The sequence below is a fragment of the Lactuca sativa genome, chromosome 5 (assembly GCF_002870075.4).
Source record: "Lactuca sativa cultivar Salinas chromosome 5, Lsat_Salinas_v11, whole genome shotgun sequence".
Taxonomy (NCBI): Eukaryota; Viridiplantae; Streptophyta; class Magnoliopsida; order Asterales; family Asteraceae; genus Lactuca; species Lactuca sativa.
In genome coordinates this window covers 296,037,375-296,051,318 of record NC_056627.2, presented here as the reverse complement: position 1 = coordinate 296,051,318, position 13,944 = coordinate 296,037,375, and positions in this window count along the sequence as shown.

Sequence of the window (13,944 nt, the reverse complement as noted above, 5' to 3'; positions counted from 1 at the left end):
TATGTGCGGATATAAAGCTTTTACTTCAGTTCCAACACCTTTGGTTAACAAAGGTGTATAAGCTTTCTAAGTCATTCAAACAACAGCTCTAGTAAACTATAATAGGTATAGTTTAGGGATATACTACTTACTAATTTCTAGTACAATGAAACATACAAAGAGTCAGTTCATACATGAGTCGATAAATACTATACACTATACAGAGAGAACATAAACTAGTACATACAATTCATACACACTATATACTATGCAAAAGAACATACTATGATGAGAATCAGAGAGGACATTCACTACACTAGCACATATAATACATACACACTATAACATAAATGTGAGGCACTACTTCGGGGCATGACATATCTGTCATGGCTCGTCTTGTAACCAGAGTCTTCTGAAGGGAGAGCGTGACTTTGTGTATATATCTATACTGGACTGACCGTCCTACACCTTGCTGCTAGCTACAGTGGGACCTGCAAGTCTTCGGATGATGAATGTCATACCATCTCGACGTCTTCGAGCGTCGTGTTTTTACTAGGTCGATCAAGTATGGTTACAATTATATCACATTATACCTTAATTAACAACTGGTTTAAGGTAGTTAGTACAACAATAGTTACTATTACAAAATACTACGGTACTTCATTATTTTCCCCATTACATTTACTTTGTGATCTTCACATAAACAGTAATGTACAAACTATATTCTACTAATGATAGTTATACTTGGGAGGAATACTCACTTTTATAATGAACAAACATACAACACATTCGATGCCTTGGTAGAAGGCTACTTTTAGTAGAAAATATAGGATTTTCTAGGAGATACAAACAATTACTACAAACATTTACAAACTCATACATTCAAACACTTACAAACATTTTCATACAAACAATGACACTAAAATAATTATGAACTCACCAGCTTTAAAGCTGATAAACTCTTTCAAAATAACTTGTTTTCTCTGGTCAGCATTAGACAGGTACCGAGGCCAGCTTTTGAGAAGATGAAGCACCTTCAAGACTCATCTTTTATTTTGATTCATATTTTGGTGTCTTATAAACTATACAAAACACACTTGTTTTAAAATACATTATTAATGAAATGGATGATGTTGTTTTCTTGTTTACTATTATTTTGTGTTGTGATACTGTACATGACGTTCTCCGCCCCAGAACGTTTACGCCGTTCCGGTTTTGGGGTGTGACAGATGTTTACCTTGAAACACTAGAAGACCTTTAATGTATCTTCAATTGCTTTAAATATCCTTGAATCCAATCTCAATGGGTGGAATCTCTCAAAATCGACATGTATCTCCTCTGAAGCTCCCAAAAGCACAGCGAAGAAGAAATGAGAGGGAAAATGGTAGCTTTAGGTCTTATTTCAAGTTCTCTTTATCCCAAATTTGGCCATATAACTTTTAATTTTGCAATATCACAACCATCTTATAAGTCTTTCAACTAGACATTGAGCAATTACATATTTAGTGATTCCCCACTATTTCTATGACTTAATAATCCCAATCTTACATAATTGAGTCAAGCCTTGCTCTAAATTTTATCATTTTCAAATTTGTATATTAATAACTATATGATATTATTTATTATTTTTATTATGTTCATTTACTTATTATTTATTAATTTTTTTTAAAATTCACTAGAAAAGGCAAAAACTTGTAGGCCATTTTGGAGATGCATGATATCTCATAATGTTTTTCTACGAATGTTGGCTCAAAGATTAAATTTTGCTACTATTTGTTGGTTTAGAGATCAAAGTCCATTGATTAATTTAGTTATGGTCCCAAAAGTTTAATGCATTTGATGTGGGTGTTGCAGTTCAATTTTTATATGTTGTTTTTTTTTCAATCTACGCGGTTTGAAGACCAAAGTACATGCTATACTTATCTATTGTCCCAAAGTTCACAACCATTATTGGAGGCTAATTTGGTGTATACATATGATATTTCAGATAATTTGTCCAATCTTTTGGGTGCTATTTGTTTGGTGTACATGTTTTATACGGTCTATGGCAAAGTTCAATGTTATATCTGTCTACTATTCCAAAGTGCACTACCATTTGGGCGTTGCTATCGGGTTTTGCAATAGTCTATATCAAGGCATCCTTGCTTCCTTCATCATAATTGAGATATATTAGTTTTGGTATTGTTTTTATGAATGTTGAATGTTTAATTGATTAATTCTAATGATAAAATATGTATAAATAGTGAAGGATGCATAATTATAGGAGACAAAATAGGGATATACAAGGAACGTATAACAATATTTGACTAATAAAAAAACTCTAGAGTAAGCCATGGTAAACGGTTCCTTTTAGATAGCAAAGCAAGCATTTTAGAGCTTGCCAATGAGTTTGCGTCGGTTGATGCATGAACTATGAGAGCTTGTTTACCACAAAAGAAATAGTCGGGCGTGTGAAGGAAAGATATTGGAGAGATTTAAGAAGCTTATGATACAATGTTGGGTTTACTTTCGGTGTTCCATCTTCGAGTGTTCAGGCTTAAGATGAGCAAAGTGGTGTTGTCACTGGTTTATCGTCGTCTATACGATGTGAAACCAACATATCATGTATATGTGTATGTTGTGATAGGAATAAACCATGTGTTGTTAGTATAAGCTCAACACCTAGGAAGTGACTTGGGTACCCCAAATTTTTGACTGAAAATCTAGATACAAGAGTGTTAATGAACTTGTTCGAGAAGTCATTGTTGTTGCTGGTTAAGATAATGTTATCCACATAGACTAAAAAGTAACATACGAAACCATCACAGTTATTTATGAAGAGTGAAGCATCCGCACGAGATTTTGTAAATCAGAAATCAACTAAAAAAGTGGTGAGGGAAATGTACCAAGTCCGTGGTGCCTGTTTTAGACCGTAAAAAGATCTTCGGAGTTTGCAAACATGATTTGAAAATTAGGGGTAAACATAACTAGGGGTTGAGTCATGTATACTTCTTCTTGTACGGTGCCATGTTGGAATGCATTATTGTTGTCTAGTTGACGTAATGTATAGCCCTATGATAAGGAAAGAGAAAGAATCGTTCATATAATGACTAGTTTGGTAATCAGACTAAACGTGTCGATGTAGTATTTTTCGTATTCTTGTAAGAGTCCATTGGCGACTAGTCGAGCTTTGTACTTTTCTATACTGCCATCTGGCTTACGTTTTATGCGGAAAACCATTTGCACCCAATCATTTGTTTAGAAGAAGGAGCAACAAGGTCCCATGTATGGTTGTGAAGAAGAGCATTGTACTCATCATCCATAGATTTGCACCATCAGGAATCTTTAGAGGCTTGAATATAAGTGTTGGGTTCAAGACTAGGAGGAATTGGATCAATAGCGGTGGTATTTTTGAAATGAGAATTATAATCTTTGGAATTTGTTTTCAATTTTTGGGAGGTAGAGATGGGGATAGGGATTGAGGTGGGTGTTGCGGATGGGGTGGGACTGGTAGATATAGAGGAAGTATTAGGTTCAAAATTAAGTGGAGACGTGGGAGTGGGTGGAGGAGGAGACACAACAGGAGGCGACGAAGGAAGTGGGGATTAGGAGATTGGTGCATGGAGAACTGATGTGGTAGATGAGACATGAGGGTTGGCATTTTGGGTGGGTAGGGTGTTGATTTCATGATTTGGTGAAGTATTAGAAGGTGATGGGGTCATTTGAGGATTAGATAAAAAAGCATCAATTGTTGGAAGAGGTGAGGATTTAGACAGGTGCTTTTTAGAAGGAGAAAATTCTTCAAAAAATGCCACATGTCTTGAATACTAGAGACGGTTGGTTAGCAAATCAAGGCATTTGTAGGCCGACCTGGATATGGAGTAGGCTAAGAAAACACACAGTTGAGAGCAAGGATGTATTTTGGATGTAGTATAAGGTTTGAGCCACAAATAACACAAGTGTCCAAATGTTTTCAACTTTGTGTAGTTAAGAGATGCATGGGGGGAACTTGATATGTAGATTTGGATTGAAGGATTGGTGTGGGAAGATGATTTATGAGATATACAACTGTTTGAAATGCATGAGACTAAAAAGAGGATGGTAAACCGACATAGTGAAGTAAGGAAAGACTGGTTTCAAAAATGTGTCGGTGACGACATTTCATGATTCCAGTTTGTTCCGGGCGGGGTGTGAGGAGGAATGGTGTAATGTGCGATTCCCATTGATTTTAGGAACAGAACAAGGCTGATGTATTCTACACCATTGTCGGTGAAAAGAGAAATAATTTAGGTTTGAAAAAACTTTTACACAAGAAATTTGAATTGTGGAAAGATAATTCACACATCGTATTTATGTTTAATAGGGTATAGCCATACATATTTGGAGTAATAGTCAACGAACACCACATAATATTGGAATCCGTCAATGGATTTGTGAACTGCTCCCCATACATCCGAGTAAAGGAGTTGTAATGGTTTGGTAGCGACAAAGGAAATGTTTCCAAATGTCAGCTTGTGAAATTTATTAATAGCACAAGATTGGCAATGTAAATTTGATCAAGATTGACAACTAAGACCAAGGTCTTTACAAAGAAATTTGAAAATACGAGAAGACGGATGTCTAAGTCGATGTTGACATTGGAGAGAGCAGACGGAAGTGGTGACATTGACTCAAGGTAGTGGTGAAGGAAGCCGATTGAGATAGTAAAGGTCATGGATGTTTTCACCCCGCATGATGGGTGCCCCTATTTTGAGATCCCTCACAAAAAAATGAAAAGAAAAGAATTCAACAGAAACTTGATTAGTACGACATAGTTTAGCAACTGAGTTTAATAGTGTGTGCATATTAGGAACACACGAAATATTATGTAAGTGTAATGGTTTTGATATGGTGGATAACTGAGTTGAGACAATATGAGAGATTGGATGACCCATACCATTACCAAGGATAATTTCATCAAGGCCTCCATACTCAGAAACAGAAGAGAGAGATGTTGGACAGGAGGTTAGATATGTGATGCATCACTATCCATCATCCACATTGGAGATCTTATGGTTGAGGCTGTAGCATTTACAATTAGGTTTGCTAAATTATTGTTGAAGAATATGTGATTGTCCTTGAGAGAACGACTAAGTTTTCTGCAATCACGAGTGTCATGGCCGGGAATATTGCAAAAGTTGCCAAATTGATTATTTTGATTTGTAAGTTGAGAAAACTAGAACCAATTTTATCGTGGGGGGGGGGGGGGGAGGCGATGTGAGGAGGCAGGTGACTCATTTTGTGAACCATGAAAGTTTGAGTTATAGGAGGATCGAGACGGAGGTCAAACCTGCTGCCTTTGAGTGGCATTAATGGTGACAAGCAAAGTGGGGTTAGGTTCATTGGCTATTAAAGATCGTTCAAAGTCCACCAGTTTGTCGAATAGTTCTGGGTAGGAGATCGGGTTTTTACGAACCTTAAGAGCAGCAATGATGGAGTTGTATTCATCACCGATTTGGGTAAGGATGTGGACCATAAGGTCTTCTTCGTAAACAAGAATATGAGCTAAAGCTAACTCATCGACAATGGATCGTATCTCATTGAGAAAATCAAAGATAAGTCGACTGCCTTTAGACACATTTTCCAAACTCCCAGAATTTACGGATTCTGATTTGGACCTGTTATAAATTTTCTAAGAACAGTAATAGAAAATGCTAACAACAAAAAAATGCTATAAATTTCATTTCACCTTGTAACATGTCGAGCAAGGTGTATATCTTTACGTGAATATATGTTATTGCAAATAAATGACATTTTGTTTTAGTATATAGACATGCATCAGTTAATAAATGGATTTTGATATATATATATATATATATATATATATATATATATATATATATATATATATATATATATAGAATATAAAAGATAACATATTGTTATAATCAAAGTACATCCATTACATACAAACATTTGAATAAACTATGTTAGGTATAGTTTGCGTACATTACCGCTACCACCCTTGTTCTGATAAACTATAATAGGTATAGTTTATGATACTTTACATAACACACTTATACAAAAAGGGTACATTTATACAAAAAGGATTTTCATTACGTTACACGTAAATTCGTTAATGACAAAGGTTTTCTTTACTTAAACTGTCTTATCAAACCGTTTTCAAATCGTTTTATAAACTGACATCAAGTCATCTTTTCTCAGTTATTAAACTTTTCAAAGGTTTTACAAAACTTCTTTTATACTTTTATATTGTTAAATACATGCCTACATATGTATAGTTATATAAGTAATGTTTAAAGGACTTAGAACGGCTAGCTCGCCTTGTTTCCTTTTCCTCGATGGGATGTGGTTTGATGGGTATCGGTTATCCGTCCGAAGGTCGTCTAAATATTAATTAGATATCATGTATACATATATAGTCATAAAAGTTCCATCAGTCAGTTCAGTACCTTTGGGTAGCAAAGGTATACTTCCGATTATACTCGTACATTACTAGTAACTATAATAGGTATAGTTAGGAGATACTACTTGCCATTCCTAGTACAAGGAATTACACCAGAGTCAGTTCATTCATGAGTCTATACGAATACATGTTGTATGTAGAGATACTATTACATAGATACCTTTACCTAGATACGATTACCTATATGTTGTATGTAGAAATACTAATACACTGTATGTAGAGAAACTATTACATGGATACTTGTACATAGATACGATTACATAGATTCTATATGCTTAGATACTATTACATATTGTATGAGTAGAGACTATTATATACACTACGGGACTTACCATTCCGCACCCCAGACTGTCAACTACAGTAGGGAAAATGCACATCGGCAGATGGCTACGGTTGTACTGTTCGGCGAGTTTCCACGCCGTGAATATCCTAGTACCCAAGGATACCATTACCCTTACTGTGTGTCACATTTGCATAGTTACTGGTGTACTGTTCGGCGAGTTTCCACGCCGTGAATATCCTAGTACCCAAGGATACCATTACCCTTACTGTGTGTCACATTCGCATAGTTACGGGTGTACTGTTCGGCGAGTTTCCACGCCGTGATTATCCTAGTGCTAAAGGATACACTCTCTGCTATTATATTATTTTCCTTATTACCTTTACTTTGCGTCACATTCGCATAATCGATGAGGTAGATTAGATTTGAATAATAATAGTTATACAAGGTAAAACCTTCACTTACGTATTTCAAAACACCCGAGTCTTGGTAGAAGACTACTTTTTATACTAGTAGGAAATATGAGATTTTCTAGGGTTTCTCACACTTATACCAAAACTGCTTTCTCCAACTTTTACGAATCTTTCATAACAACTTTTCACAAGAAATGACACTAAAATACTTATGAATTCACCAGCCTTATTGCTGATACTCGCTTTCAAAATAACTTGTATTCTCAAGTCACAATTAGACAGTTACCGATACAAGGTTTAGAGAAGGCGGAGCAGTCAAGACTCGTCTTTTATTTTGAGTATTCATTATTGTTGTTTATGCTATGAAAGAACACACTTGTAATTAAAATTATACTATTAATGCAATGCATGATGTTGTTGTCTGTTTACTACTTTACATTGGCTTGATACATTACATGACGGCTTCCACCCCAGAACGTTTCCGCCGTCCTCGGTTTTGGGGTGTGACAATGTTTCAGGTACTTCTTGTTCTAAAGACAAGATCTCGGGATGATTGCAGGGCACACACCACCTTGTTCCGCGTTTTGTGATTTACTTTGATTTCATACGATGATTGATACACTTGTTTTATTTGGATTGTATGGTTGGTGTTTCAGGAATACTGACTTTATCAAATTAAAAATGAAATTTTCGAGTCTTATTTTTGGGACATTTCATGTAGATTGTACATGACATCTTCAAACACGAAAGTTTTGAGAGGTTAGTTTGATGGGGAAATGGGTAGAGGTGGTGATGGTGATGAGATTGCTAGGGGAAGACATGAAGGAGAATGATAATGTATTGTTTGATACTCGTTTGATCTGTATTATTGCTTTGATACCATACCATATGAATGTTGAATGTGTAATTGATTCCTTCCAATGATACAATACGTACAAACAGTGAGGGATGTAATTGATGCACAATTACAGGAGACAAAATAGGGATATACAAGGAATGTACAACAATCTTTGACTCATGACAAAACTCTAGAATATTTTATTTTGGAGAATTGATTTGTTGAATTATGGTTGTGATGTTGTAGCATCGATAGTTTTTTTCCTTCTTTTGTGTTGTATTTTTTTCCAAGTTTTTGTTTCTTTTTTGTGTATTCCAACCTTTGTGTATCTGTCCAGCTTCCCGCTGGCTTTTCTTTGATTTATATATTTTCTAAGCCGTTCAAGAAAAGATCTGCGATATACTACTAGTGCATGTTCTAACTTTATTAAAGAAATGATTCTGTTCCGAAAACAAATAATGAAAAAGGTTAGATATTTATTCCAAACTATTAAAAACGTGGTATAATACGCTCCTCTTTTATCTTTGACATCCACTCTCTTTTTTCAAATAACCCACTCAACAAACCCATAACCAAATAGTTGACAAGGATGCCTGGGGACAAGCCTTAGTTTAGTATGTTTGGTTCTTTTTACCTCCACTTGGTCCATAAATTATAACTTTAGTTCTACACTATAATTATATATGTTTTATAAAAAATAGTAAACTGTGTACTCTCTGAACAGAACAAACCTATGGTATTTGGTGAAATGTAAATTAAATGATCTTATATTATGGGATCAAGGATAATACATATAGGTAACTGAGATATGTGTTATTTATGTGATTGGTCATTATCATTCTGAATCCTAGCTTTTAAATTAATAATACTGATTAATGTATATCATACTAGTTTATAACTTGCGGGAACCATGGTTATAAAATTAATTAAACTTTTATAATGAAAATTTATAATTATTAATCAATTATTTTAAATAAATTATTAATTAAAAGATATATCAAAAATTTAAAGTTATTATAACTTCAAATTTAACATATAATTAGAAAATGTAAATTTGAATTTTGAAATGAGTTGTCTAATATATCTATATGACAAATGACATTAATGATAAATTGTACTAGAATGACACTTGATAAAATAAGATTAAAACTATTCATTTATTAGAATAGTGATTCTTTTGATTTTATACGTCATAGCTTCTTAAAATCAAAACCGATTGAAATATACATTTTTATTTAGAATTTAGCTTATTTAACAAGCTTGGTATACAATTGAAATATATATTTTTATTATATAGTTTATATTTTGGAGTGTAACAACAAATATAAAATAATTAGATCATATTAAATTCGTACCATATTTTGAAAATCAAGGCCCATTATAATTCTAGACCTAGAGACCATTAATTAAAGTTCCAACGAGGCAACAACATATCCAACAAGTGTTTGGTCGTCAAACACACCAAATTTCCAAATTAATGAATTGAAAAATAAACGTACCTGCTAGGGATGAGCAAAAGGATCGAATCGGTTGGAACCGGGAACCGGCTTCGGCCAAAATCAAGAACCGAACCGGTCCGGCGGTTCTACAGGTTCCGGTTCCACCGGTTCCCGGTTCCTACCGGTTCTTGTCGTGTCTTCAAATGTTGGAACCGGTCCTTGAAAAATAGCATCATACGGTTCCGGTTTTTGCCGGTTCTACCGGTTCCGGTTATATCGGTCCCGGTTCTAAAAATCCACAAAAATAACGTCCCGGTCCTGGCCCGACCGGTTCTATCGGGTTCCGGTTCCGGTTCCGGTACCGGTTCCCCAGTCCATATGCTCATCCCTAGTACCCGCTCATACAAGCAAACAAAAAGTCCAAAACCATAAATGATATCAAGGTTTATGGTTATCTCCTTAGAGTTATAAATACGGTTGATATAAAAAAGGGAAATCGAGTAATCTAATATTTTTTCGGATGTTTTCTAAATATATTACTTTTTTTAATGACCATTTATTCCGGGATATATTTCAGATTCATTTTCAAATGGACCGGCTTATTACTATGCCTCCGGAATTCCGATTCCAGACTATCCGTTCGTGTTCCAGATTGAGAATTTGAAATTCAAATTCCGGAATACAATTTGAAAAAATCCGGACCCTCTCCTTCATTTTGGATCTTGCTTCGACTTTCCGATACGATTCCGACACGCGACCCTGATCTTGATCCTGATTCCGATCTCCGACATGCAACTTCAATCTCCGACATGCAACTCCAACATGAAAGAAGACTACTACGACCCCGTTATTTTACGGGTACGTTTTTTACTTCAAAAACCTAGTTTTCATGTTTGTATAACGTGTTTATTCATGTACAATTACTGTTTTGGAATGAGTAGAACACATCCGGAATGAACTTAAAACATTCTGGAGTTTAAATTAAAGATGTCGTTGTTGTAGGACCAATTGAAAAATAGTTTAGATGTTTGGATATTGTTACTATACATCGAAATGTACTGTTTCGGATCTTAAAATTTCTTTCCGGAAGCCTCCGGAACATGAGGAATTGGTTCGGAATATTGGTCAGTTTTCGTTTCGGAATGAAGTGATAATACATTTGTTATTTGTGTAGCACGATAGAGTTTTTGATGCATCTATTACACTCTCTTGTAAACCCAAAATCAATAGGGAAATTCTTGTGACATTCAGAGATAGACCCGGATATGAGACTATGTTTCGGAATACATGTTTTGGGAGGTGATTAGACATTCCTAATGTAGATGGGGATCCTTTGCTTCTACATTACGTCTTTTTCCATGAAGTTGTCATGGACCGCCGAAGCTAAGTAGAGGAAATAGTTTTTGAGATTGAGAGTTACGAGCTGTCTTTCGGGAAGAAAGAATATTGTCTCATCATCGGCTTCTGGTTTGATGACTAATTTTCTACTTCTACACCCAACACCACCTTCCATTCCCGTGCCTTTTCTATGGTCCCGAGGAATATCTCGGTCATATTAGACGATGCTATGACGATGTTTAAACATTCACTTAATGAGTTATCGGACGAAGATGCAGTTCGTATATGTTTTTTATACTTATTAGAGAAGGGTTTCAATGGGTGGTTGTCTAAGCCTATTACAGAAGAGTATTTTGTTTTGCTATCCAACATAGAATTCAATAGGTATAATGTCGTCTATTTTATAATTATTGATTATAATTACTTATCATTACTAATATTTTTTTTGAAATTTAATTGTTAATTAATTTTTTTTGTGGCAGATATCCATGGGGAAAGATAATTTAGGATCAATTGTACAAACAATTAGTTATTGTATTCAATAAGGTTGACACATATATACATCCAGACAAACCGAAAGAGAAACAACCTCAAAAAATGACCTACACCCTAAACAGGTTCTTAAATGATTTTTAGGTAAGTATATGATGAAAAAATTATTATTTTTTGTTTCTTAACATTCTAATAATTTATTTGTTTTGCTAACATTCAAATATGGATTCTTGAGACTTTTCCGGTGAACAGTTTGTTTGGTATCCGACAACAGAATGTCATCCCTCGGGCTTTAGCATTGTCACACCCCCGGTCCGCGGCGGAAACGCCGGGCGGTGCGAACGTGAGGAGATTAGGCCGAGGCATACAAATATATAAAGAAAATAACACAAAGATTTATCACAAACATTTCTTTTATTTATTATAAATTATTTTGGGGTTACATTGTTTTAGAAAAGACAACCACGCTTCCTAAATAGGACTAAAGATAATAAACAGACGAAACTAAAACTCCAACAACTGCCTTGTAGACTTCCTCCTCCTTGATATGACTATCCTCCTCCTCGACACGACTATCGTACACACTCATCTCCTTGAGAATACATGTATTTTGAAAACGTCAACCTAATGTTGGCGAGTGCACATATTTTTTTTTATAGTTTTCGGCATTTATTTGGGTGTATTAATTTAAGAATCTTTTTTCTTTTAGTAAAACATTTCATAAACTATTTTATCAACCCTATCTTACTATATTTTCAGGATATCTAACGATCATATCTTATTATCTTATTATGATATATTTTATTAATCCTAATTTACTATCTTTATAGAATATCTAACGACCCTATCGTATTTTATCTACCACTATAAGGCGTCCGTAATGGTAGTCGGATCTCTAAGGTGATCTAATGTATTAACATGGGCCCCATAATCGACGTTGTTTGACTAATAATTTTGTCCCACCACGATGTTTCATAGGATGTTGAATAGTAAATAATAAGAAATTTATCATGTCGGGATTGTAGCTAGCAATCGTAGGTGGGGTTGTCAAAAAACATATAGATCTATATATATCTTCCTAGCTCTCGCAAGATTAGTGATTATAGGTATCGGGAATGCCGAATTTAATGAAGGGCTTTGGATGAATTAATAGGTCACTAACGCATTGACCTTAGGTATTTATCTTTTATCTTTTATCTTTTAATCCTTCCTAGGGATTTCCTATAACTATCACAATATAAATATTTTTATCTTATATTTGATAATTATAAATTTAGATCACATAATTATTTTGTATATATAAGTATTCATATATATATATATATATATATATATATATATATATATATATATATATATATATATATACCCTAATAATGGTTATTTGAAAACAGGATATTTGTGCAGGGTAACAACTAAGTACGATGCATATCCCTAAATTTGACCAGCATAACTTCTACGTACTACGTTATCCTAAGGATTTGGCCATTATAACATCTAGGTACTATCTTTTCCTAGACTATCGAAAATCATATTTCTTAGGCATAATATCATAGCTTACAACTAGGCATAGTATCTATAGTTATATTATCCTAAGGCTTTAAGCTTTATAAAATGATTTGATATTTATAACTATAAATATATTCTGATAAAACCATTTGATAAGAATGTATTCACCCCCACCCCCAACCTAAAACATTTAAAACAATAAAATAGGGGTCGTGTACTCACCCTAGACGCCCGAAACCTTTGACGTAGGGTTGAATCGAGATCGGGACTCCAAGAATCACTCTAAATAGCAGCTACTTCGAGATTGAGAGTGAGATAGAAATTGAGAGGTGCGTGAAATTGGAATGGCACAACCCTCTATTTATAGTCTTGTTTTGGAGGTGTGTGTCGGGAAAATATCTTTGCGTGTCGCGCGTGATCATCGTGTCTCTATCTAGAAGTCGCCACATGTCATTCCCTAACTTGGCCACGTCTCTCGCAATCTACTCGAATTCGATGTCAGGTGTGCAGCGTGCGGAGACTCGCACATGGCGTGCATGAAAAGATTTTGTAAAAATCATAACTTCTTCATGCGAGCTCCGATCTAAGCTCTCTCTATATCTATGTGACAATCTCGATGAGTACTGCAACTCTTCTTTAGGTTGTTTTGGCTAGTTTTGACTTTCATTTTTGTACCTAGCGGGGTTAAAAATAAATGATTTTATAAAAATCATATATATATATATATATATATATATATATATATATATATATATATATCAATCATACGGACCCCGTTTTCGGCAAACTTTTTCCTAAAATTTATATCTCAAGGAGTACTATGAAACTCCTTTTTTGCACTTTTAATCAAAACTCAACCAATTTCTAAGTATCGTTTTGACGTAATTAATTTTAACTACGTTGTTGATTCCAATTTCTATAAAATGTAGAACTCTTTCCTTTGGGGTCAGATTTTTACAAATTTTATATCATTGAGATCACGTTAATGAGTACTATCCAAGTATGTTAACCAGATTAGAAAACTGTACAACTTTTCGGACGCTAATTTTTTAGCCTAATTAACGTTTTTAACAAACAAATGTAATGACACATTTGATTCTTATTATCTCAAAAATCAAATATTATAATACTAAGCTATTACATCTGTTTCTACTCTTTCCTAATGGTGATCAGTGACGAAAACCTCTCAGTTGTCACATGCATGGTCAAAA